Genomic DNA, 27,634 nt, shown 5'->3' with positions numbered 1-27,634 from the left:
TAACTTTGAGAATTATCAGGACATGTTCTTTTTAGAATGTTATCACTATAGGCTGCTGTGGGTTGAATTGTGTCCCCTAAAAGGTATGTTCAAGTTCAGGTCCTAAGCCCAGGCAACCTGTGGATGTGACCTTATTTGGAAATAGGGTCTTTACTGATGTAATCAGGTTCAGATGAGGTCATGTTGGATTAGGGTGAGCTCTCATTCAATGACTGGCATCCTTATAGGTTGAGAGGAATTTGATATAGACACATGGAGGGAAAATGTGATGTAAAGACAGGCTGAAGTCGAAGTGATGTGACTGCAAGCCCAGGACCACCAAGGATGGCCGGCAGCCACCAGAAGCTAGGAAGAGGCAAGGAGGGGTCCTTCCCTGGCATCCTCAGAGAGAGCCTGGCCCTGCCAGCACCTTGACTTTGGACTTCTAACCTAGAACTATGATACTACAAAATAAGCCATCCATTTTGTGGCGTTTTGTTACAGCAGCCATAGTAGGAAACTAATACATAGGCGTTGGTAGTCAAAATATGATTCAGGGAGAAATTCAGGCTTGATAAAGCAAAGTGGACTGAGGAGAACATTCTAGGCAAAGGAAATAACGTCTTCAGAGTCATCTGGTTCCAATGAAGTGTGAAAAAACTTGCTGTTAGGGAAATCACCTAAATTGCCATTACTGTGTTTTGTTAGACAGGGCATGTAAAAAATGTCAACAAAGGAAGCATATAACATGAGAAAAAGAACATTTCTCTAAATTGAATACATTTATCATTTTAAATGTTTGTATTTTTCTTTTTCTCACCATTGAAAATTGGTGAACAAGAACCAAAGTTTGGGGAAACACTACAACCACCGTGGTTCTCAACTGCATGTGCCCCGAGCCCCCTGGTGTGTTAAGATGCAGATTCTGGTTTTGCATATTCACTTCTGCACCTGCCCAGCTCCCAGGCTGTGCATGCACTGTTGGTCCAAGGACCACAACTGCATATCAGGACACTATTCTGTACAATGCCTCCAGGCCCTAGAACTTTGAAAACATTGTTCTTTGGAAAATCAGAAGTTTATGAGAATTTTTCATGGTCATTTGAACTATAAAGCATTCCAATCCTTGCCTGTCATTTGCCTTTATCTGAAGTCTCCTAAATATTTCTAGCCACATCAGTCCCTCAAGCTAAATATCTTGTTTTCAACTCCCTACCTACCTATTGCATGTGGATGGCCTAGAGGTAGCCTACCCCATGTCCCAAACCCAACTAATTACCCGTTGCTATTCCCCAGGTACCCATTTGCCTAAGAGATGATCTTTGCTCTGAATATTTTTTTGGAATGAGAAGAAAGCTGAAGTTTCTTTGATTTTTTTTTTCTCCTAAACCATCCATTAGAGATTGCTCAGGCTGATGTAATAGATTTTTCCCCGCATTTCTAACAAATCCATTAGAATACTCGCCAGTGGAAATAGTTTGAGGGAAAACCTGTGATTCCTCTGTGTCCTGTCTGTAACACTGGTCTTTGGACGTCACAGCTTTCTCTGCCAGTCTCATCTTGGTAATGGACTGAGTTCCATGTGTTTAAAGAAGACTTTTGCTTCTCTGTAGCTGTGAATATGACTCAAAAGCTAAAATGATGTGCAGGATACTGTTGTCTAAAGGCGGATCAAGCAAGGCAGATGTAAAGGATAGGGTACTACAGCACAACACATAAGTCAAACGAGCACTGTCTACAAATTGTCTTCTGTTGTAATCCCCACTAAGCTTTCTAAACAAAAATAAGTTTACATTGAGAGAGATTTGGCCAGTAAATAAATCCCTGATGATGACGGTTGTGACACCTGGGGATTCATGCTTGATTGCTCTGCCACAGCTAGATGCAGCCCTGCACTACGCTACGGAACAGGAATTGCTTATATGACAACACATAGTGACCTTGGCCTTCTGATTCTTCCTATTTCTCTTATATGCTGTGTTTTGGGCAGTTAAGAAGTCGTAAAAAGCAGCTCATATTTAGAAATGGGGGGGAGGGACACCATTCATAAAGTGCTGATACTTTATGAATGAGACGATGTATTTTAGAGGGAGGTTTACCATTTTTCAAATGTGAAGTTTTAATCTTCCAGAAGAGACTGCGGACTTAAAAACACAGCATCTTTCCCTCCTTTGTTGTAATTTAAAATATTGTTACGTGCCACATGCTCACTTCGTTACAGAAGTTTCTCTGGTTCACTTGCTTACACGGGTTATGATAGGAGTCCTCATAAAATAAACACCCAGCTTTGCTGCCTGTGGGGACTGGCGGATCGATTTTGCAATTCAGTCAACTCTTGATGGTGGCAAAGCACATCTCTTTCAAGACTAGACCATAAGCTCTTTGAAAGCAGGGGACTGCTTGCATGACTTTCTGTCCCCCATGCTGTGACCAGCCCCTGGACAGCCGTCAGGGAATGTTGAATGAACCTTCACTTTGATTCCACTGGGGAGGTGGTATATTTTCCTCTCAGTTACAGGATGTGAAACAAAATGTCAGGATGAATAGAAAAGCTGACTGGAAGATGTAGTTTAACTCTTTTCTTTATGGTAGAAGTCTACCAGTTTTTTACATTGTATGTAATGTAAATGCAATTCTAATTAAAACCTCTCCAAAGAGGTCACACAGGCATCCTTTTTGAGAATGGACTTCCCGTGGGAAGTCACATCTGAAATCAGCTCCCAGCGGTTGGAGCTGAGGGCTGCAGAGGCACCATTGCTTTGTTTCCGGGGCAGTAGCCCTTGACTGCTGCCCATTTGAACGTAACTGCACCTGCAGAGAGAACATGATGGTCAGCAGCTGGCTGGCCTGCAGGTGCAAGGCCTCAGTGTGTCCATCAGGCACTTCAGGGAGGCTGGCACCCTGCCCTGGGGCCTGGGGCACCCAGGCAGACTTCTTCCCACCCTGGGGCCAGACACCAGGTGACCGGAATCTGTGTTCACCAAACATTCAAATGCCCGGCAGTTGGTAGTTATTAAATACATTCGTTGAATGCACTCACCTCGTTCTAAATCCATGTTTACTTAACCACCTTCTGATTATAAATTGACTCTACATGATCAAAAATAAAATTTTTTAGAGATTATGCTTAAAAGAAAACTTGTGTTCAATAGATAATGGATTGTTAGCTCTTTTGGTCATTTTCTCAGGTGGAAGGTTTCCAGCTGCAAGTGGCATAGGTAATATGAAAGTGTTTTTTTTCATTTTAGAGCACTTTATTCAGGTATTGGTCTGTCGGAATTCATTCTAGTGCACTCTTCTTGTTGAGTTTGAACATGTATTTTTGAAAATGGCTATAGATGAGGTTTCAGGGCTGGTTGATTCAGAAGCTCAGCCATGTCAGCAAGGACCTAAATTTTTAACATCTCTCTCCTCTGGCTGTACTATCCTCATCCCCTGAGCCAGAAAACGGCTACTGTTTGTAATCTGCGTACCCTTCCTTGTTTACATCCATAGAAAAGAGGAGTGCTTTTCCATGTTTATGAAATAAAGTCCATCATCCCCATCTGATTGGGCCAAGTTAGGTCAAGTGCCTGCCCTGGACCAGTTACAGGCAGGGTAATACCTTGCTCTCTTTAGCTGAAACCTGTGTTTCTAATCCAGTCTCAGGAAGGGAGAAGGGGCCTGGGAATCGGTTTATAAAAACAGCGCCTGTCCTGGAGTTCTGGGGTCCTGTTTCCCGAGGTTACTGTGGCTCCTTGGGGGAAGGCTGTTAGGCAGACAACATCTACCGCAGCAGTGCCTCCTAGTCTCCAAAACATGTCAGCTGTGGTTCAGTTTGAACTTGTTTCTTCCAGTTAGTGATTTTCCTGAAGTAGAGGACAGACTTAGATGTCCCTTCTCCAATGGGGAGGACGCAGCAGAGTTGTGGAAAGAGCACGGACCTCCACCGTGGGCGAGCACAGATGGGAAAACCTGATCTTCTTAGGAAGAGCGAAATTTCTCTTGTTATTTTGCAGACACAATATACTTGCCTTTGACCTTAGTTCTCATTGTCTTTGTGAAGCTGATAAAAATATTTGGTGTTTTGAAGGCTAATAACATTTACCTTCAGAACCACTCATACTTTGCGGGGGGCGGGGAATGGAAGTCAGTTATTTGGTGGCCATTGCTGTTTCCCCGCTTTTCATAAATTAACACCTTGAGTAATTTTGTCATAAACTTGTACGTAATTTTGAAATCCTTCTCCTCCATTTCGTCTCTGGTCACTGATGACCCCCTGGATCTCATTGCTCTAGTGCATGTGCTAGACACACACTGGATGTTTGATACGAGTCAGAATCGATCTCTAACTCAGGACACAATTGGGAGGTGGGCGCTGAAGCCTGTACCTTCTCAACTAATGCCGGAGACCTTTCCCGTTCACGTGGGGTGCTTTCATTTCTGTGTAATCTCTGAAATTGCAGATACTGTTATGGTACTCGAGGCTTGCTCCAAAGTTGTAGTTCAGAAAGACACGTTTTCTGTATGAATCCTCAAATACAGAAATTACTGTTCAACTTTTCTCTTTTCATTACCCCAGTTGGAGTGTTCTCTGAAACATTTTGACAAACAGCTTGCCCTTATTTCTTCATATAATTTTATCCTCTCGTATACCTCAATCAGATTTAACATTCTACTCTTTAAAGTATTCAAACTTATTTCCTGGTTAAGGATAATTGTTTTTTTATTAGGTCTCTTCATTTGTGTCTGCTTCACTGGCCGCCAACTTCCTTTTCTGGGCAGTTTCTACTTTAGGAGAAGAATTCCTTTTCTTTTTTTCTTTTTTTTTTCATATTATTACATCAAGTAGGTATCACCTAAGAACTTGCGGCTTTGATACTGGGTCACTGGCCAGGCTCACTCACCTGCGAAGGAACCTCAGGCCCCCAGTGGGTCTGACCCACACGAGCATGTCCGCACAGTCTCAGAGCCTGTCCGTGACCTTGAGCAGCCCCTGGGGTCTGTGCTGAGAATGTTAAACCCACCGTGTCACAGCTCCTCTCTGCCGTCATTTAACTCAGGCTCAGGCAAAGCCCCAGTGCCGCTGCCACCAGCCAGGCTGCTCGCCGCCTGTCACGCCGCCATCCATAGGTCACTGCTCTCCTGCTGCCCAGACCGGCCGCCTCGCCTAAGCCAACGCTCCACCACGGGTTTTGCTGCTTGACTCCCGCTGCCCAGTGAACCAGAACTGGTTTTTGGAAGCACTACATGTCATCTGATGTTCTGTGCGGCACTTGTCCTCCTTGTTGCTGTTCCCTGGTGTCCTCGCGGCTGTTCCTTACCCCCCAAGGTCCCCTGGTCTGGGGTCCCGCTCCCTACTACAGCCCCTCGTCCACCCTGGGCGACGGCGGGGTCCCCGCTTGGATTCTCAGTTCCTCGATGTCGTTGCCTGTCCCCTTCTCCGCCTTCTCTTCTGCCCCCACTTTGAGGCCCTCACGTCCCCGGCTGCTCTCTGGACGTTGTCACATGCCCCGTCCCGGTCACCCTCCCCCGCCCTCCCCCTTAGGAGCTGCGGGCTCCCGGCCCTTCCAGCCCCTTCTTTTGGGGCGATGAGCACCCACGTGCGCCCACGCCTTTCCTTCGCCTCTTCCTCAGCTGCGCGCGCGCTGTGACCCCGGCCCCGGTTCCCCACCATCTGCCCTGCCCGCTGCCCTGCGGGCAAAGCTCTTCTCCGATTGAGACCTCTGTAGACGGATGGCCTGTGCATCCGGCTGGATGCTCGGGGTGCCTGGCCACCCTTCCCTCTCTCCTGGCTGGCTCGCTTTTCCTCTGCATCTGCTGTTTTAAACTTCCATTAATCTCAAGCCCTCAGCTCACCTCCACCAGGTGACAGGAAGAGGAAGGTACTGTGCCGAGGAGACTCCCTGCCCTGCCGCCCCTTCTCCGCCTGTCTTCACCTCCACACCTTACCTTAGCCCTGGTCCTGCTGTCTCAAGAAAGGAGGTCTCTGTCGCGGCGGACACTAAGCCCTGCCTCCTGCCTCACACCTCATCTCTCAAGGCTTAGGGACGTGTGTCACCAGTCATCCCTTTTCCGCTGGTCACTTCCCACCTGCTGGCATCCACACTGCACTCTCCCCTCACTGGCCTGGCCCTTCTTTCCATCCCAGCCAAGCTCTGGTCAGAGCTGCCAGCGCTTTTTATCTGCAGCCTCTCGCATCCCCTGCCCTTCAGCAGCCCACCCTTGGCCCCAGCTCCAGTGGCCTGGCTCACCTCGGGGTGCTGGGGGTGATCTTACCGAGCTTCCGTTCACAGCACTTAGAGGAGCCACCTGCCCAGATCTCCTCCATGGTCGTCGGCATTTGAAGTGTGATCTCTGAATCTGCACCCACAACATGGATACGTCCTCAGAACCTTCAGGCTTTCTTACCTCAGTTGTTGGTATCACTGACCAGCTGGTCCCTAAGCCGGAAGCCCAGGACCCCTTCTCAGATGACCGACCCACTGTCCCAGCGCCTTTTCTGCCAGGAAGTGGAATACACGGAATGAATCCCGCAGTCAAGGCTGTCATCCACCTTTGCTTCCTTTCTGACCTCTGGAAACCTTAAAAGCAGAACCAGTGCTTGGAGAAACAAGGAAGGCAGAGGCCATCTGGTCTACTCAGCGTGACTTGATTTTCTTGAGGCTGAAGGTCAGTGGTGGAGCGGATGTGCGGGGCTCTTAGTGCCCCTTTCTGGCCCGGTGCCCGGCTCCCCGTCACTCGTTACTGTCCCTGTAGCCACAGTCATACTGTAGCATGTGCTGCCGATCTGCTGTGGTCCGGGAAATTGGAGGTTGCTTGAAATGAGTGTAAAAACAAGTCAGTAGGGCTTCCCTGGTGGCGCAGTGGTTGAGAGTCCGCCTGCTGATGCACGGGACACGGGTTCGTGCCCCGGTCCGGGAAGATCCCACATGCCGCGGAGCGGCTGGGCCCGTGAGACATGGCCGCTGAGCCTGCGCGTCCGGAGCCTGTGCTATGCAACGGGAGAGGCCACGACAGTGAGAGGCCCGCGTACCGCAAAAAAAAAAAAAAACAAGTCAGTAGGTTCCAAATGAGGTTTCCCCCATGGAGTTAATCCTTTGGCTTTGTGTTAGCTGCTTCAGCGGAGGCCATTTTTTCCTGATCCAGTTTTGTCCGTGTTCCTCAATGACTGACTTTTGCCCAAGACTAGTTTCTAATTATTCAATACCTTTCCTGTTACCTCATTTAACATTTCTCATGCAAAATTAAAAATACATTAGTAGCGTATATCCCTTTTAGGTTTTCTATTTTGGGGTATGCTCTTTCCCCCACCCTCAAGCTTAGCTCATTCTGAGGAAACCCTCATAACGATCATAAGTCGGATGCAAAAAATTTCTTTGTGATTTTGAGCAAAGTGACATCCACTGTAATAACACAACATCAAATCCAACTGAAGTAGACATGATTACTTAGCTCACAATTAGTTATCTTATACAACCTAACAATGTGCCCTACACATCCCCCCATAAATTACTCTGTAACATGCCTAGTTACCTGCTCCTGGTAAGCCTTTTTTGTAGCTGTTAAGCACTGTACACTTGTCATATAAAACATACATGATATGCAATGTGTATGTCATCCAACTTCCAGCAAGGAAAGAGGGGGAAAAAAACACAAAAACGCAGATCATAAAAACAAAAGAAATCAGTAAAGCCAGCGAGCGCACTTTCTACCAAACCCATGGATATGGGCCTCGTGAGTGAAAGCCTCACTGCTGTGAAAAACCAGCCAACGTCACGCCCCGAGGAGAGAGTGCCAGGTTTTGTAGATGATGCCACTCAGCTCCGAGGAAGCCTGTGAAATCCAGAGCCCCTCGTCAACAGGAGGAGTTTAACGGAAACGCTTCGTAAGTTGGATCCTTGTCACCTACAGGGAATAAGTCATTGCCGGTTGTGGTGCTTGGTCGTGTTTGTGTCAACCAAACACACGTATCTCCAGACGGAAAATAACAGGACACACAGCCTCGCATCTCACCTGCCGGTCCCTCCCTCTGGGTACCACGTCCTCCTTGAAGCACACCCTTCAGTGGTCCTTTCAGTGTGGGATCTGCAGAGTCAACTTACAGAAACACTGTCTGATAATACCACCTATTCTTTCATTTTTTTATAGAACTTTTTATTTTGAGATCATGATAGATTCATAGGTTTAAGAAAAAATAGAGATCTCACGGACCCTTTCCCCTGTTGCCCGCAGTGGGAACATTGCAAAGCGGTCGTAAGATAACCAGGATTTTGATGTTGCCATGGCTACCGATACAGATCACTTCTATCAGCACAGAGATCTCTCCTGCACCCTTTAGAGGCACATACTCTTCCTCCCTGCCCCCACCCCTCCCTAGGCCCTGGCAACCGCTCATCTGTTCATCTGTTTCAGGAGTGTTCTGTAAGTGGACTCATGCAGTGTGTAATCTTCTGGGATTGACTTCTTCACACATAATCCTCTGGAGGTCCATGCAGCTTATCGCATGTGTGCACGGTTCACTCCTCTTTATTGCTGAGCACTGTTCCTTGGTCTGAATGTACTAATTTGTTTAACCAGTCACCTGTTGAAGAACATCTGGGTTCTTTCCAGTTTTTAGCGATTACAAATAAAGCTGCTACAAACATTCATGTACAGGGTTTTGTGTGAACATAAGTCTTCATTTTTCTGGGATAAATGCCTGGAAGTGCAGTTGCTGAGTCATCTGGTGGTTGCTTGTTTCGTTTTTTTGAGAAACTGTCAAGCTATTTTCCAGTTCGCTGTACCATTTTATATTTCTACCAGCAATGTATGAGTGATCTAGTTTCTGCACATCCTGGCCAGCATTTGGTGTTGTCACTACTTTTTATTTTAGCCTTTCTGTTAATGTGTAGTGATACCTTATTATGGTTTTATTTACATTTTTCTAATTATTGGCTAATGACCTTAAACATATTTTCATGTGTTTGTTTGCCATTTGTATCTCCTTTTCAGTGAAATGCCTCTTCATGTCTTATGCCCATTTTCTAATTGGGTTGTTTGATTTTTTAATTAATTAATTAATTATTGAATTACAGTTGATTTACAATATTGTATTAGTTTCAGGTGTATAGAAAAGCGATTCATTTATATATTTTTTCAGATTCTTTTCCATTATATGTTATTACAAGATATTGAGTATAGTTCCCTGTGCTATAGAGTAAATCCTTGTGGCTTATCTATTTTACGTATAGTAGTTTGTATCTGTTAAGTCCCACCTCCTAATTTATCCCTCTCCCTCCCTCTTTCCCCTTTGATAACCATAAGTTTATTTCCTATGTCTGTGAGCCTGTTTCTGTCTTGTATATAGATTCATTTGTACTATTCTTTAGGTTCCACATACAAGTGATATCACAATAATATTTGTCTGACTTACTTCACTAAGTGTAGTATTCTCTATGCTGCTGCAAATGGCAATATTTCATTCTTTTTTATGGCTGAGGAATGTTCTATTGTACATATATACCACATCTTCTTAATCCAGTTGTCTGTTGATGGGCACTTGGGTGGCTTCCATATCATGGCTATTGTACATAATGCTTCCATGAACATCGGGGTGCATCGGGGTGCATGTATCTCTTCAAATTAGAGTTTGTCGTTTCTGGATATCTACCCAGGAGTGGGATTGCTGGGTCATATGGTAGCCCTATTTTTAGTTTTTGAGGAACCCCCATGCTTTTCTCCATAGTGGTTGCACAGATTTACATTCCCATCAACAGTGTAGGAGGGTTCCATTTTCTCCACACCCTCTCCAGCATTTGTTATTTGTAGACTTTTTTTTTAACATCTTTATTGGAGTATAATTGCTTTACAATGGTGTGTTAGTTTCTGCTTTATAACAAAGTGAATCAGTTATACATATACATATGTCCTCATATCTCTTCCTCTTGCATCTCCCTCCCTCCCACTTTCCCTATCCCACCCCTCTAGGTGGTCACAAAGCATTGAGCTGATCTCCCTGTGCTTTGCGGCTGCTTCCTACTAGCTATCTACTTTACGTTTGGTAGTGTATATATATCCATGCCACTCTCTCACTTCATCCCAGCTCACCCTTCCCCCTCCCCATATCCTCAAGTCCATTCTCTGGTAGGTCTGCATCTTTATTCCCGTCTTACCCCTCGGTTCTTCTGATCATTTTTTTCTTTCTTTTTTTTTTTTAGATTCCATATATATGTGTTAGCATATGGTATTTGTTTTTCTCTTTCTGACTTACCTCACTCTGTATGACAGTCTCTAGGTCCATCCACCTCATTACAAATAACTCAGTTTCGTTCCTTTTTATGGCTGAGTAATATTCCATTATATATATGTGCCACATCTTCTTTATCCATTCATCTGTTGATGGACACTTTGGTTGCTTCCATGTCCTGGCTATTGTAAAAAGAGCTGCAATGAACATTTTGGTACATGACTCTTTTTGAATTATGGTTTTCTCAGGGTATATGCCCAGTAATGGAATTTCTGGGTCGTATGGTAGTTCTATTTTTAGTTTTTTAAGGAAACTCCATACTGTTCTCCATAGTGACTATCAATTTACATTCCCACCAACAGTGCAAGAGGGTCCCCTTTTCTCCACACCCTCTCCAGCATTTTTTGTTTCTAGATTTTTTGATGATGGCCATTCTGACCGGTGTGAGATGATATCTCATTGTAGTTTTCATTTGCATTTCTCTAATGATTAATGATGTTGAGCATTCTTTCATGTGTTTGTTGGCAATCTGTATATCTTCTTTGGAGAAATGTCTATTTAGGTCTTCTGCCCATTTTTGGATTGGATTGTTTGGGTTTTTTTGATATTGAGCTGCATGAGTTGCTTGTATATTTTGGAGATTAATCCTTTGTCAGTTGCTTCATTTGCAAATATTTTCTCCCATTCTGAGGGTTGTCTTTTAGTCTTGTTTATGGTTTCCTTTGCTGTGCAAAAGATTTTAAGTTTCATTAGGTCCCATTTGTTTATTTTTGTTTTTATTTCCATTTCTCTAGGAGGTGGGTCAGAAAGGATCTTGCTGTGATTTATGTCATAGAGTGTTCTGCCTGTGTTTTCCTCTAAGAGTTTGTTGGTGTCTGGCCTTACATTTAGGTCTTTAATCCATTTTGAGTTTATTTTTGTATATGGTGTCAGGGAGTGTTCTAATTTCATTCTTTTACATGTAGCTGTCCAGTTTTCCCAGCACTACTTATTGAAGAGGCTGTCTTTTCTCCACTGTATATTCTTGCCTCCTTTATCAAAGATAAGGTGACCATATGTGTGTGGGTTTATCTCTGGGCTTTCTACCCTGTTCCATTGATCTATATTTCTGTTTTTTTGTGCCAGTACCATACTGTCTTGATTACTGTAGCTTTATAGTAGAGTCTGAAGTCAGGGAGCCTGATTCCTCCAGCTCCGTTTTTCATTGTCAAGATTGTTTTGGCTATTCAGGGTCTTTTGTGTTTCCATACAAATTGTGAAATTTTTTGTTCTAGTTCTGTGAAAAATGCCAGTGGTAGTTTCATAGGGATTGCATGGAATCTGTAGATTGCTTTAGGTAGTAAAGTCATTTTCACAATGTTGATTCTTCCCATCCAAGAACATGGTATATCTCTCCATCCATTTGTATCATCTTTAATTTCTTTCATCAGTGTCTTATAATTTTCTGCATACAGGTTTTTGTCTCCTTAGGTAGGTTTATTCCTAGATATTTTATTCTTTTTGTTGCAAAGGTAAATGGGAGTGTTTTCTTAATTTCATTTTCAGATTTTTCATCATTAGTGTATAGGAATGCAAGAGATTTCCGTGCATTAATTTTGTATCCTGCTACTTTACAAAATTCGTTGATTCACTCTAGCCGTTTTCTGGTGGCATCTTTAGGATTCTCTATGTAGAGTATCATGTCATCTGCAAACAGTGACAGCTTTACTTCTTCTTTTCCAATTTGGATTCCTTTTATTTCTTTTTCTTCTCTGATTGCTGTGGCTAAAACTTCCAAAACTATGTTGAATAATAGTGGCGAGAGTGGGCAACCTTGTCTTGTTCCTGATCTTAGTGGAAAAGGTTTCAGTTTTTCACCATTGAGGATGATGTTGGCTGTGGGTTTATCATATATGGCCTTTATTATGTTGAGGAATGTTCCCTCTATGCATACTTTCTGGAGGGTTTTTATCATGAATGGGTGTTGAATTTTGTCGAAAGCTTTCTCTGCATCTATTGAGATGATCATATGGTTTTTCTCCTTCAGTTTGTTAATATGGTGTATCACATTGATTGATTTGTGTATATTGAAGAATCCTTGCATTCCTGGAATAAACCCCAGTTGATCATGGTGTATGGTCCTTTTAATGTGCTGTTGGATTCTGTTTGCTACTATTTTGTTGAGGATTTTTGCATCTGTGTTCATCAGTGATATTGGCCTGTAGTTTTCTTTCTTTGTGACGTCTTTGTCTGGTTTTGGTATCAGGGTGATGGTGGCCTCGTAGAATGAGTTTGGGAGTGTTCCTCCTCCTGCTATATTTTGGAAGAGTTTGAGAAGGATAGGCGTTAGCTCTTCTCTAAATGTTTGATAGAATTAGCCTGTGAAGCCATCTGGTCCTGGGCTTTTGTTTGTTGGAAGATTTTTTTTTTTGCGGTGTGCGGGCCTCTCACTGCTGTGGCTTCTCCCATTGCGGAGCACAGGCTCCGGACGCGCAGGCTCAGCGGCCATGGCTCACGGGCCCAGCCGCTCCACGGCACGCGGGATCCTCCCAGACCGGGGCACGAACCCGTGTCCCCCGCATCGGCAGGCGGACTCTCAACCACTGCGCCACCAGGGAAGCCTGTTGGAAGATTTTTAATCACAGTTTCAATTTCAGTGCTTGTGATTGGTCTGTTCATATTTTCTATTTCTCCCTGATTCAGTCTCGGCAGGTTGTGCATTTCTAAGAATTTGTCCATTTCTTCCAGGTTGTCCCATTTTATTGGCATAGAGTTGCTTGTGGTAATCTCTCATGATCCTTTGTATTTCTGCAGTGTCAGTTGTTACTTCTCCTTTTTCATTTCTAATTCTATTGATTTGAGTCTTCTCCCTTTTTTTCTCGATAAGTCTGGCTAATGGTTTATCAATTTTGTTTATCTTCTCAAAGAACCAGATTTTAGTTTTATTGATCTTTGCTATCATTTCCTTCATTTCTTTTTCATTTATTTCTGATCTGATCTTCATGATTTCTTTCCTTCTGCTAACTTTGGGGTTTTTTTTGTTCTTCTTTCTCTAATTGCTTTAGGTGTAAGGTTAGGTTGTTTATTTGAGATGTTTCTTGTTTATTAAGGTAGGATTGTATTGCTGTAAAATTCCCTCTTAGAACTGTTTTTGCTGCATCCCATAGGTTTTGGGTCGTCGTGTCTCCATTGTCATTTGTTTCTAGGTATTTTTTTATTTCCTCTTTGATCTCTTCAGTCATCTCTTGGTTATTAAGTAGTGCGTTGTTTAGCCTCCATGTGTTTGTATTTCTTACAGATTTTCCCCTGTAATTTATATCTAGTCTCATAGCAGTGTGGTCGGAAAAGATACTTGATACAATTTCCATTTTCTTAAATTTACCAAGGCTTGATTTGTGACCCAAGATATGATCTGTCCTTGAGAATGTTCCATGACCACTTGAGAAGAATGTGTATTCTGTTGTTTTTAGATGGAATGTCCTATAAATATCAATTAAGTCCATCTTGTTTAATGTATCCTTTAAAGCTTGTGTTTCCTTATTTATTTTCATTTTGGATGATCTGTCCATTGGTGAAAGTGGGGTGTTAAAAGTCCCCTAGTATGATTGTGTTACTGTCGATTTCCCCTTTTATGGCTGTTAGTATTTGCCTTATGTATTGAGGTGCTCCTATGTTGGGTGCATAAATATTTACAATTGTTATATCTTCTTCTTGGATTGACCCCTTGATCATTATGTAGTGTCCTTCTTTGTCTCTTGTAATAGTCTTTGTATTAAAGTCTATTTTGTCTGGTAGGAGAGTTGCTACTCCAGCTTTCTTTTGATTTCCATTTGCATGGAATATCTTTTTTCATCCCCTCACTTTCAGTCTGTATGTGTCCCTAGGTCTGAAGTGGGTCTCTTGTAGACAGCATATATATGGGTCTTGGTTTTGTATCCATTCAGCCAGTCTATGTCTTTTGGTTGGAGCATTTAATCCTTTTACATTTAAGGTAATTATCGATATGTATGTTCATATTACCATTTTCTTAATTGTTTTGGGTTTGTTGTTATAGGTCTTTTCCTTCTCTTGTGTTTCCTGCCTAGAGATGTTCCTTTAGCATTTGTTGTAAAGCTGGTTTGGTGGTTCTGAATTCTCTTAGCTTTTGCTTCTCTGTAAAGGTTTTAATTTCTCCATCAAATCTGAATGAGATCCTTGCTGGGTAGAGTAATCTTGGTTGTAGTTTTTTCTCCTTCATCACTTTAAATATGTCCTGCCACTCCCTTCTGGCTTACAGAATTTCTGCTGAAAGATCAGCTGTTAACCTTATGGGATTCCCTTATGGGTTATTTCTTGTTTTTCCCTTGCTGCTTTTAATATTTTTTCTTTGTATTTAATTTTTGATAGTTTGATTAGTATGTGTCTTGGCATGTTTCTCCTTGGATTTATCCTGTATGGGACTCTCTGCACTTCCTGGGCTTGATTAACTATTTCCTTTCCCATATTAGGGAAGTTTTCAACTATAATCTCTTCAAATATTTTCTCAGTCCCTTTCTTTTTCTCTTCTTCTTCTGGGATCCCTATAATTTGAATGTTGGTGCGTTTAATGTTGTCCCAGAGGTCTCTGACACTGTTCTCAATTCTTTTCATTCTTTTTTCTTTATTCTGCTCTGCAGTAGTTATTTCTACTATTTTATCTTCCAGGTCACTGATCCGTTCTTCTGCCTGTTCATCACTGTTTGTTTGCTCTTTAGTTCTTCTAGGTCCTTGTTAAACGTTTCTTGTACTTTCTCCATTCTATTTCCAAGATTTTGGATCATCTTTACTATCATTACTCTGAATTCTTTTTCAGGTAGACTGCCTATTTCCTCTTCATTTGTTAGGCTTGATGTGTTTTTACCTTGCTCCTTCATCTGCTGTGTGTTTTTCTGTCTTCTCATTTTGCTTAACTTACTTCATTCGGGGTCTCCTTTTCACAGGCTGCATGTTCGTAGTTCCCATTGTTTTTGGTGTCTGGCCCCAGTGGCTAAGGTTGGTTCAGTGGGTTGTGTAGGCTTCCTGGTGGAGGGGACTAGTGCCTGTGTTCAGGTGGATGGGGCTGGATCTTGTCTTTCTGATGGGCAGGTCCACATCTGGTGGTGTGTTTTGGGGTGTCTGTGGCCTTAATTATGATTTTAGGCAGCCTCTGTGCTAATGGATGGGGTTGTGTTCCTGTCTTGCTAGTTGTTTGACATAGGGTGTCCAGCACTGTAGCTTGCTGGTCATTGAGTGGAGCTGAGTCTTGGTGTTGAGATGGAGATCTCTGGGAGATTTTTGCCATTTGACATTACGTGGAGCTGGGAGGTCTCTTGTGGACCAGTGTCCTGAACTTGGCTCTCCCACCTCAGTGGCACAGCACTGACTCCTGGCTGGAGCACCAAGAGCCTGTCCTCCAGACGGTTAAGAATAAAAGGGAGAAAAAAAAGAAAGAAAGAAAGAAGATAAAGTAAAATAAAATAAAGTTATTAAAAATAATAATTATTAAGAAAAAAATTTTAAGTAATAAAAAAAACAGACAAATGGTAAAAGCAAAGCTGTACAGACAAAATCACACACAGAAGCATACACACTCACAAAAAGAGAAAAAGGGGGAAAAATGTATATATCATTGCTCCCAAAGTCCACCTCCTCAATTTGGGATGATTCGTTGTCTATTCATGTATTCCACAGATGCAGGTACATCAAGTTGATTGTGGAGATTTAATCCTCTGCTCCTGAGGCTGCTGGGAGAGATTTCCCTTTCTCTTCTTTGTTCTCACAGCTCCCGGGGTTCAGCTTTGGATTTGGCCCCGCCTCTGCGTGTAGGTCGCCGGAGGGTGTCTGTTCTTTGCTCAGACATGACGGGGTTAAAGGAGCCGCTGATTCGGGGGCTCTGGCTCACTCACGCCAGGGGGAGGGAGGGGCACGGAGTGCGGGGCGGGCCTGCGGCTGCAGAGGCCGGCGTGACGTTGCACCAGCCTGAGGCCCGCCGTGCGTTCTCCCGGGGGAGTTGTCCCTGGATCCCGGGACCCTGGTAGTGGCGGGCTGCACAGGCTCCCCAGAAGGGAGGTGTGGATAGTGACATGTGCTGGCACACAGGCTTCTCGGTGGCAGCAGCAGCAGCCTTAGCGTCTCATGCCCGTCTCTGAGGTCCTCGCTTTTAGCCGCAGCTCGCGCCCGTCTCTGGAGCTTCTTTAAGCAGCGCTCTGAATCCCCTCTCCTCACGCACCAGGAAACAAAGAGGGAAGAAAAGTCTCTTGTCTCTTTGGCAGCTCCACACTTTTCCCGGACTCTCGGCCAGCTGTGGCGCACTAGCCCCCTGCAGGCTGTGTTCACGCTACCAACCCCAGACATCTCCCTGCGCTGCGACCGAAGCCCAAGCCTCAGCTCCCAGCCCCGCCCACCCCGGCGCGGGAGCAGACAAGCCTCTCGGGCTGGTGAGTGCTGGTCGGCACCGATCCTCTGTGCGGGAATCTCTCCGCTTTGCCCTCTGCACCCCTGTGGCTGCGCTCTCTTCCACGGCCCCGAAGCTTCCCCCCTCCACCACCCGCAGTCTCCGCCAGCGAAGGGGCTCCTAGTGTGTGGAAACCTTTCCTCCTTCACGGCTCCCTCCCACTGGTGCAGGTCCCGTACCTATTCTTTTGTCTCTGTTTATTCATTTTTCTTTTGCCCTACCCAGGTACGTGGGGAGTTTCTTGCCTTTTGGGAGGTCTGAGGTCTTCTGCCAGCGTTCAGTGGGTGTTCTGTAGGAGTTGTTCCACGTGTAGTTGTATTTCTGATGTATTTGTGGGGAGGAAGGTGATCTCTGCATCTTACTCTTCTGCCGTCTTGAAGCTCCTCCTGTAGACTTTTTTTTTTTAAAGATGTTGGGGGTAGGAGTTTACTAATTTTATTTATTTATTTTTGCTGTGTTGGGTCTTTGTTTCTGTGCGAGGGCTTTCTCTAGTTGTGGCAAGCGGGGGCCACTCTTCATCGCGGTGCGCGGGCCACTCACTATCGCGGCCTCTCTTGTTGCCGAGCACAAGCTCCAGGCGCACAGGCTCAGTAGTTGTGGCTCACGGGCCTAGTTGCTCCATGGCATGTGGGATCCTCCCAGACCAGGGCTCGAACCCGTGTCCCCTGCGTTAGCAGGCAGATTCTCAACCACTGTGCCACCAGGGAAGCCCCCTTCTGTAGACTTTTTGGTGATGGCCATTCTGACCAGTGTGAGGTGGTACCTCATTGTGGTTTTGATTTGCATTTTCCTGAGGATCAGTGATGCTGAGCATCTTCGCATGTGCCTGTTGGCCATCTGTATGTCTTCTTTGGAGAAACGTCTATCTAGATCTTCCACCCATTTTTTGATTGGGTTGTTTGTTTTTTTGATATTAAGCTGCATGAGCTGTTTGTATAGTTTAGAGATTAACCCCTTGTTGGTCTCATCATTTGCAAAGATTTTCTCTCAGTCTGTAGGTTATCTTTTCATTTCATTGATGGTTTCCTTTGCTGTGCAAAAGCTTTTAAGATAGATTAGGTCCCATTTGTTTATTTTTGCTTTTATTTCTTATTTCTAAGAAAATATTGCAACCATTTATGTCCAAGAATGTCTTGCCTATGTGCTCGTCTAGGAGTTTTATGGTGTCATGTCTTATATTTAGGTCTTTAAACCATTTTGAGTTTATTTTTGTATATGGTGTGAGGGAGTGTTCTGATTTCATTTACATGTAGTGGTCCAGCTTTCTCAACCCCACTTGTTGAAGAGACTGTTTTCTCTACTGTATATTCTTGTCTCCTTTGTCATAGATTTATTGACTGTAGGTTTATTTCTGGCCTCTCTGTTCTATTGCATTGGGCTATATGTCTGTTTTTGTGCCAATACCACAGTTTTGATTACTATAGCTTTATAGTATAGTCTGAAGTCTGGAAGGGTTATGCCTCCAGCTTTGTTCTTTTTCCTCGGGATTGCTTTGGCAATTATGGGTCTTTTTTGGTTCCATATAAATCTCAGGATTGTTATTCTTGTTCTGTGAAAAATGTCATGGGTATTTGATAGGGATTGCACTAAATTTATAGATTGCTTTGGGTGGTATGGACATTTTGACAATATTAATTCTTCCAATCCAAGAGCATGGGATATCTTTTCATTTCTTTGAATCAGCTTCAATTTCCTTTATCAATGTTTTGTATTTTTCAGTGTATAGGTCTTTCACCTCCTTGGTTAAGTTTATTCCTAGATATTTTTTTGATGAAATTTTAAATGGGATTTTTTTTTTTTACTTTCTCTTTCGGATATTTCATCGTTAGTGTAAAGAAATGCAACAGATTTATGTATTTAATCTTATATCCTGCTACCTTACTGAATTCCTTTATTAATTCTAATGGTGAGTTGTTTGAATTTTTTTACTGTGGAGTTTTGAGAGGGTTTTTTTTTAATTGATGAATATATTCTAGATGCTAGTCCTTTGTTGGATATTTTGCAGATCTTTTCATCCAGTCTGTAGCTTGTCTTTTTATGCTCTTAGCAAGGTTTTCTACAAAGCAAAAATTTTCAATTTTGGTGAAGTCAGATTTATCAGTTTTTCCTTTTCTGGATTTTATTTTATTTTATTTATTTAATTTAATTTAATTTATTTATTTATTTTTTGGTGTCCAGTCTAAGAGCTCTTTGCTTAGCCATAGATCCTGAAGCTCTTCTCCTATTTTTTCCTAAAAGTTTCATAGTAATGTTTTACCTTTTAAGTCCGTGATCTATTTTCAGTTAATTTTGCATAAGATATGAAGCTTAGGTCAAAGTTCTTTTTTCCCCCCCATGGATGTCCAGTTGCTTCAGCACCATTTGTTGAAAAGGCTCACTTTCTTCTGTGAAATGATTTTTGCACTTTCAAAAGCATTTGGACGTATTAATGTAGGTCTACTTCTTAGTTCTGGTCTGTTCCATTGATCTATGTGTCTCCCCCATCAGTCCCTCACAGTGTGATTGCTGTAGCTACATAATAACTCAGGTAAGGTGATTGCTTCCACTTTGTTTTTCTTTTTCAAAACTGTTCTTGCTATGCTAGCTCCTTTGTCTTTCCATATAAATTTTAGAATAATCTTGTCTCTATGTACCAAAAAGTCTTGCTAGAAATAGGAATGAATTGGCATCTTTACTTTGTCTAGTCTTTAATCCATGAACACAGTATGTCTCTCTGTTTATTTAGATTTCCTTTTGTTTCTTTCATCAGCATCGTGCAGTATTTTTTATCATAGAAACGCTTTACATGTTTTTGTTAGACTTATGCCAGAGTTTTTTTTTCCAGTGATTGCAAGTGGTGTTATATTTTAAATTTTGACGCTCATGTGTTTGTCATTAGTATGAAGAGATACGATTGATTTTTATATCCTACAATCTGGACCTTGCTGAACTCACTTATCAGTTATAGGAGGGTTTTGGGTTTTTTTGTTTTTGTTTTTTTTTTTTTTTGATTCCTTGGATTTTCTATGTAGACAATCATATTGTCCGCCAATAGGAACAATTTTATTTTTTCCTTTTTGATCTGTGTGCCTTTGTTTCCTTATGCCTCACTGCACTGGCTAGAACTTACTGTATGATATTGAATAGAGTGGTGAGAGCGGACATTCTTACTTTGTTCCTGATCTTAGCGGGAAAGCAGTCTTTCACCACTCAGTGTAAGGTTAGCTGTAGAATTTTTTAAATGCTCTTTATCCGTTGAGGGAGTTCCTCTCTGGGTTGCTGTCTTTTTTTGTTTTTTTGAGTGTTTTTATCATGAATGAGTGTTGACTTTGACGAAATGCTTCTGCTGCATCAGTTGATATAATCGTGTGATTTTTCCTTTTAGCCTGTTAGTAGAGAAATTACATTGATTGATTTTCAAATGTTGAACAGCCTTTCGTCCCTGAAACAAAGCCCACTTGTTCTTAGTGTATAATTTTTATATATGTAAAACTGAATTCTTTTTGCTAATATTTTGTTAATGTGCATAAGAGATACTGCTCTGTCATTTGTGTTGTTTTAAGGCTGTCTTTTTCTGGCTTTGGTATCAGGGAAATACTAGTTTCATAAAATAATTAGGGAAGGGTTCCCTCCTCTTCAGTTTTCTCAAAGATGTTATATAGAGCTGGTGTTGATTCTTTTTTTAAATGTTCATAGAATTCTCTAGTAAAACCATCCAGCCTAAATGTTTCTTTTTTGTTAATTTTAAAATTACAGATTCAGTTTCCTTAAGTTATATGGCTATTTAAGTTATCTATTTTATTGGCTGAGTTGTACTACTTTGTGTTTTTGAAGAATGGGTCCATCTCATCTAAGAAGTCAAATTAAAGTATGTGGAGCTGTTCTTGTTACTCCTTTGTTACCCTGCTGGGTCTGTAGTGCTGTGACCTGAAATTGGCTCTGTGTGTCCTCCCTTTGTTGTTGTTGTTGTGAGTCTTTGTTACATAAATGAGTTAAAGATGGTCCTTCATGTTGGCCTCTCTGTGGCGTTCTTCACAGCAAGCTGAGACGTTAGTTCAAAGCCTTGCCAGCACCAAACTCCATTCTTACACATTCAGGTGCTTTAAATATAGCCCCAATACACATATTTTTAGCCATTCAGAGGCTGCCTGCTTTGAATACCCTGTGAAGCCACACTCTCATCTGCAAACTTTTGCTTAGACACACTGGGGCTGTGACAGGCCTCTAGCAGGTGCTGTCTGGCTTCCCTCCCATGCAACCAGTCAAAGTGCTACCCAAACGAAGGCGGTGTGTGCTATGACCATCTCAAGGTCCTGTCTTTTTCCTTGGTCTGCCCCAGACCTTGAACTCACCAGTTTTGCTAGAGGTTTATCAATTTTAATGATCTTTTCAAGGAACCAGTTCTTTGTTTTATGGATTTTCTTTGTCTTTCTGTTTTCAGTTTCATTGATGTCTGCTCTTTATTTTCTTCCTTCTGCTTGCTTTACTTATTTTGCTCGTCTTTTTCTGTGTTCTTGAGGGTAGGAGCTTAGATAACTGATTGAGACTTTTCCTCTTTTCTAATATATGCATTTAGTGCTCTGAATTTTCCTTTCAGCATTGCTTTAGTTGTAACCCACAAGTCTTGATAAGCTATATTTTCATTTCCATTCAGCTCAGTGTATTTTTCTATTTCCCAGGAGACTTCTTCTTTAAATCATGGGTTATTTAGACATGGATTGGTTAGTATCCAAGTATTTGGAGATTTTCCTATTGTCTTTATATTATGAATTTCTAGTTTGATTCCCTTGTGGTTGGAAAACACATTTTATATGATTTCAGTTCCTTTAAATTTGTTGAGGTTTGTTTTATGGCCAAGGGTATAGTCCATCTTGATTTACGTTCCATTGTCCCTTGGAAAGAATATGTGTCCTGCTCTTGTTGGGCAGAGTGTTCTGTAAATGTTGACTCCATCCTCTTGGTTGACTAAGCTGAGTTCTTCTGTGTCTTTGCTGATTTTCTGTCTAGTTGTTTTATCAGTGTTGAGAGAGGGGTGTTGAAGTCTCAGCCATAATCGTGGGTTTGTTTCTCCTTTCAGTTCTATCAAGCTTTAGTTTGATGTATTTTGTAGCTCTGTTTTTTGGTGCACACATTGAGGCTTCCTATGTCTTATTGGTGGGATACCCTTTTTTCATTATATAGTGACACTTTCTTTCTCTGGTCATTTCCTTTGCCCTGAAGACTGTTGTAGCTGATAATGATAATGATTTACTTTGATTAATATTTGTGTGATATACCTTTTTCCATCCTTTCACTTTCACCCTGCCTGAACATCATAACTGAAGGGAGTTTCTTGTAGGCAGCTTATAGTTGGGTCATGTTTTTTCAACTAATCTGCCAATCTTTGTCTTTTACTTGATATATTTATATAGTTTACATTTAATATAATTGATCTGTTAGAATTTATTTTTGCCATTTTATATTTTTGCTTTCTGTTCTGTTTTTCATTTTCTCTTTTCTTTTTCTAGTCTTTCTGTGGTTTATGTGAACATTTTTTAGAATTCCATTTGATTTACCTATAATGTTTTTGAGTATATCTCTTTGCATTGCTTTTTTAGTGGTTGCTCTAGGTATCACATTATATATACATATCACAGTCTACTGGTGTCATCATTTTACGTTCGAGTGAAATATAAAAACCTTGCCTTCTCTTATAGGCATACCTTGTTTTATTGTGCTTCACAGAGACTGTGTTTTTTACAAATTGAAGTTTGTGGCAACTCTACATTGAGTAAGTCTGTTGGCATCATTTTTCCAACAGCATTTGCTCACTTCGTGTCTCTGGGTCATGTTTTGGTAATAATCAAAATATTTTAGACTTTTTATTATTATTATATTTGTTATGGTGATCAGCGATCTTTGATGTTCCTGTGGCAAAAAGATTATGACTTGCTGAAGGTTCAGATGATGGTTAGCATTTTTTACCAATAAAGTATTTTTTTAATTAAAGTATGTACATTGTTTTTTTAGACAGAATGCTGTTGCACACTTAATAGACTACAAGATAGTGTAAACATAACTTTATATGCACTGGGAAACCAAAACATTTGTGTCACTCACTTTATTGTGATTTTTGCTTTATTGCAGTGGTCTGGAACTGAACCCGCAGTATCTCTGGGGTAGAGCTGTGCATCCGTTCACCCTCCCCCACTTGTAATATAGTCATCTTAAATATTTCCTCCTCTTATATTTAGTCACATCAAACAGTGTTACCATTTTTGCTTAAACACCCAAACACACTTTAGAATACTCAAGAAGAGAAGAAGAAAAGCCTATTGTAATTACCCATATTTTTCTTTACCATGTCTTCCTTCCTTCATGATGTTCCATGATTCCTTTTATCACTTCCTTTCAGGTTTTTTTGTTTGTTTGTTTTTTGCCATGCTGTGCAGCTTGCAGGGTCTTAGTTCCTCAACTAGGGGTTGAACCCGGGCACCAGCAGCGAAAGGCCGGAATCCTAACCACTGGGCCACCAGGGAACTCCTTTCCTTTTGGTTTAGAAAGCTTCCTTTAGCCATCTTTTAGGGTAGATCTGTTGGTGACAAATTCTGTTAGTTCTTTTTTTCCTCTACGAATGTCTGGATCTCTCCTTCATCCTAGGAGATTTTTAGGGTATAAGGATATAAGATTCTGGATTGAGAGTTCTTTTCTTTCAGCCCTTGAAAAATATTGGTGCCACTTCTGGCCTCAGTGGTTTCTGATGAGAAATCTGTTGTCATTTGGATTGTTTTTTTCCTGTAGGTAAGGTATCATTTCTCTCTGGCTGCTTTCAAGATTTTTTTTGTTTATTTGTTTTTAGTTTTTAGAAATTTCATTATATATCTTGGCATGGATGTATTTGGACTCTTGTTTGGAAGAATCTAGCTGTTTGAATTCAGTAAGCTTTGCGAATCTGGATTTATGTGTCTTGCCAAATTTAGGAATTTTTCAGCCGTTATTTCTTTGAATACTTTTTCAAACCCATCCTCTTTTTTCTTTCCTTCTGTGACTCATGAAAGTTAGATTTGTTTTTTTTTTTTTTTTATCATCTCAGAACTCCATGAGGCTCTATTAATATATTTTCAGGCTATTTTCTGTCTGTTGTTCAGGTTAGATATTTTCTATCATTTTGAAGCCCAGTTCACTGATTGTTTCCTGTGTCCCCTTTTGTTTTGAGCCCATCCACTGAGCTACATACATCAGTTATTGTATTTTTCAATTCCAGAATGTCCATTTGGTTCTTCTTTATATCTTCCTTTTCTTTATTAAGCCTTTCTTTTTGCTGAAGATCTCTCCTTTTCATTTGTTTCAGTCATGTTGTTATTGCTTGTTGAAGCATTCATGATGGCTGCTTTACAGTCTTTGTCAGATTTTTCAGACGTCTCTATCATCTTGGCACTGGAATCTGTTGATAATATTTTTTCTTTCTGTTTGAGATCTTCCTGGTTCTCGATATAATGAAGGATTTCCGTTTGAATTCTGGGCATTGTTTCATTGTGTTATGAGACCTTAGATTTTTATTTAAATCTCTTGTTTAACTCGTCTCTGCTCTTGGGCGCTGCTCTGTGACTGCTGGGTGAGGTGGAAGCCCAGGCTGCCTGCCGAGCTCCCATGGCCAGGACACCCAGGGCCAGGGCTGTTCCCTTGTACTGCTGGGCCAGGGCGAGAGCCCCAGTGTCCGGCCTCCCACACCCCATGACCACATGTCCCCACGGGCACTGTGGCTCCGTGCCTGGCCTTGGGACACCACCCTGCTGGGGGCGTCAGGGAACCTCACTGCAGCCTCGGAAGGGTGGTGGTCCGGGCTCCCCACTCAGCCTTTGCTGGCATTGGTGGCGTGAGGCCACAGTTTTTCCTGTAGTGTTTGTCTGGAGTAGAGCAGTTTTGTATAAAAGATTTCTCTCTTGCTGGGTTGCCCTTTCCTGGTTCGATGACTTGAGAGAGCAGGCTTTTGTTGGGGCTTCTTAAAATCTGCCTCCATTGGCATTTCCAGGCTGCCAGCTTGTTCAGCTCCAAGTCTGGGAAATACGAGGGAAAAGGAAAAACCCAGGGGACTCATCACTGTGTCATTCCTCAGGCCCCAAGATCCCTGGCCAGTTTGCCACCTTCTCTACACTTTTCAAAGTCTTCTTATGTTTCTTTTATACGTAGTGTCTAGGGTTCTAAGTTGTCCTGAGCAGGCAGAATGGGGAAAAGTACTTCTGCTCCATCTTCTTGGAAGCAGAAGGCCGCCTTGGTGTTAAGGGTCATTTTTTGCACATCGAATTCTACATTAGACAGTTCCTTGTTTTTGTGCTCCTGCCCCAACACTGTGAAGATGGTGACCTTTGGGGTTAAGGAACCTTGTTTCTTAATAGGGAGTTTTCCCTTTCTTGCTGATTGCTTTTACAGTTTAATATTGACTCTACCTCATTCTCTGGGTTTTTTTTTTTTCCATTCCAGAATATGTACTAGACCTATATGTTGGACCTTTTCCTTCAATTCTGCATTTTTCTTAAACTCTCATATTTTCTCTCTCTTCATGTCTCTGTTCTGCCTCCTAGTAGTTTTCTCCAGTCTGGATTGCAGTTCACTAATTTTCTCCTTAGTTTTGTTGATTCTACTCTTTAACTCACCCACTGACTATTTATTTTTAATGACTGCAGTTTTTATTTCTAGACAGACACATTCTGGAAATCTACCTTTTCTTTTATATCACTTTTTATGGATTCAGTTCCTTTTTTATGGTATCAATCATCTTGAGTATACTTTGTCAGGTTCTTTTTTTATCAAATTCTTGAAATTGTAATGCCTTTGGATTGCTGACTCACTCACGATGGGTTGTTTGAATGTTTCGTAATTTTAGATTGTGAGGATTGCTCGTCTTCAGAGGAGCTGTAAGCATGGGTCTCCTATGTATCCCGGTTTGAGAATGTGTCCTTCCAGAGCGACCTGCATTTGCATCTTCCAGGCATCCTGTTGATATCACTTTCTAAGGCCATTTTTATTGTTTTAACTTTCTTGACTTGGAGATTCATTGTCGACATGTTTTTTAAGTTTGAATTTCACACTCACCTGTGGAGCCAGCCCATGATACATCTTCAGAGCGTAATGTCTTTCTGCTGATCCTGCTGAGAGGTCGGGCAGAGTCAGAGAAGGTTCCTTGTCCTCCTGAGCTGGTGAGAAGATTTTTCCAGCCTGTCCTTCACTTGTTCAGATTCAGCTCTCTACTCCTTCCTTCACATGGGCACAAACTCTTGAATCCTGTCCCACAGATGTTAAAACTCAATACTGACAACCCTCCATCTGGGACCCCTACTGCTTTTTCCAGTTCCAAGCATCTAGAGATTGCCTTTTCTTTCCTAAAAGGTCAGCTATGTGTCTTTTTTTAATATGATATATTTTTTCCAGCATTTCTAGTTGTTTAACCCAAGAGGGTTTTCAAAAATAGGGTTTTCTATTTAAGTATGAAAACTTACCTCTTGGAGCTACAAGATTCAGAGTGTGAAGAGTTTTTTGGAGGAATTAAATATTTTTACATATGGAAATTACACATCTTACTTGTCTTTTGTCCAGCAAGGTGCAAGTCAGTTGATATGTTACCCTTTTACCTGTTGAGGTTGTGGTATAATCTGGAAAGCGATTACCATAATAGAGTCCATTGAAGCAAAACTTGCAAAGCAGAAAATAATAATGGAACAAGCATTAAGCCAAAGACTGTGCTTAGATCTATGAGGTTTTGTTTCAGGATTAGATGGACTTGTGAAACTCCTTTTACTATGTGCATATAAAACATGAGAAACATTCGCATTTGTATATATAAATTATTTTTGCTCTCAAGACTTACTTTTGCCTATATATTGGCAGCATCTTTACCTGGTTCTCATCTTCCAGTGTTTACAACCTATGTAATGTATTGGGCTTTATTTCTTAAATGGAAGAGGATATTGAACAAGATTGAGAACTTTCAGTATTTTCATTTTAACCTGGCAATCTTAATTTCTTGGGCTGTGAAAGCTGTTCAGTGACGATGATGAGACTTGCATATTTTATTTTGTATGTGTGGTAAAATATACGTAGCATGAGATTTGTCATTTTAAAATCAACAGTTCAGTGGCTTTAAGTACCTTCACATTGTTGTACAACTATCGCCGCCATCCATCTCCAGAACTTCTTCATCTTCTCAAACCGATACGCATATCCATTGAACCCTGACTCCCCATTTCCCCTCTCCCAGCCTCCTCGCAGCCAGCCTTCTACGTTCTGTGTCTGTGAGTTCGACCACCCTGGGTACCTCATATAAATGGACTCTTCTGGTATTTCTCCTTTAGTGACTGGCTTAGTTCACTTAGCACAATCAAAGGTCATCCATGTTGTAGCCTGTATCAGAATTTCCTTCCTTTTTAAGGCTGAATGATATTCCAATGCACGTATGTACCACATTTTGTTTATCGTTGATCTGTCAATGGATATTTGGGTGGCTTCCATCTTCTGGCGACTGTGACTAGTTATGAACACTGGTGTGGCATGCTTTCAAAACAGGCAGTGAGGTGCATAAAACTGTAGGTATTTTTAAATGCTAACAATTGTGAATAGCACTGTCCTGCAAGTTTAATTGCCTGTAACTATTTGAAAAGCACGAGAGGTTGAATAGGCTTGACCTTTGGGTGATAAGGAATGTAGTTCTTAGGAACAGGGCTGGACCAAGCACCAGCAAACAAATTGACCGTTTGTGCTTCACTGGGTGGGTGGTGGGGGGAAGGAACCAGGGCTGGGAGCGCATGGTCGGGTCTGAAACAGGAGTGTGGAGGTGACACCTTCAGAGGTGCCCCCGACAGAACCAGGAATGTGGAGCAGGCCCTTCAGGGCCACGGGCTGAGCCTGGCAGCCGGGGGTCAGCAGACGTGGGTCGGGGTCAAAGTGTGAGGGTGGAGAGGGGCTTGGTGCCTGCAGCGCTAGGCTGAACAGAACTAGAGTTCTTCGCCAACAGAAAAAGCAAAAGGAATCACCAAGCCAGTGTCAGGCTACCGGTGCCCCATCAT

The 27,634-nt window shown here is 42.0% G+C and overlaps 1 protein-coding gene across 2 annotated transcripts in view; it reads left to right on the top strand.

Moving 5' to 3' along the window:
• The window catches only part of RAB4A (RAB4A, member RAS oncogene family), a 96,944-nt gene that overhangs the window by 3,497 nt on the left and 65,813 nt on the right, over positions 1–27,634 (top strand). The gene's annotated exons all lie outside the window — the stretch shown is intronic.

The sequence above is a fragment of the Delphinus delphis genome, chromosome 16 (assembly GCF_949987515.2).
Source record: "Delphinus delphis chromosome 16, mDelDel1.2, whole genome shotgun sequence".
Taxonomy (NCBI): domain Eukaryota; kingdom Metazoa; phylum Chordata; class Mammalia; order Artiodactyla; family Delphinidae; genus Delphinus; species Delphinus delphis.
The sequence above is the reverse complement of the archived record's forward strand: the minus strand, read 5'-3'. Positions and strand labels throughout refer to the sequence as shown.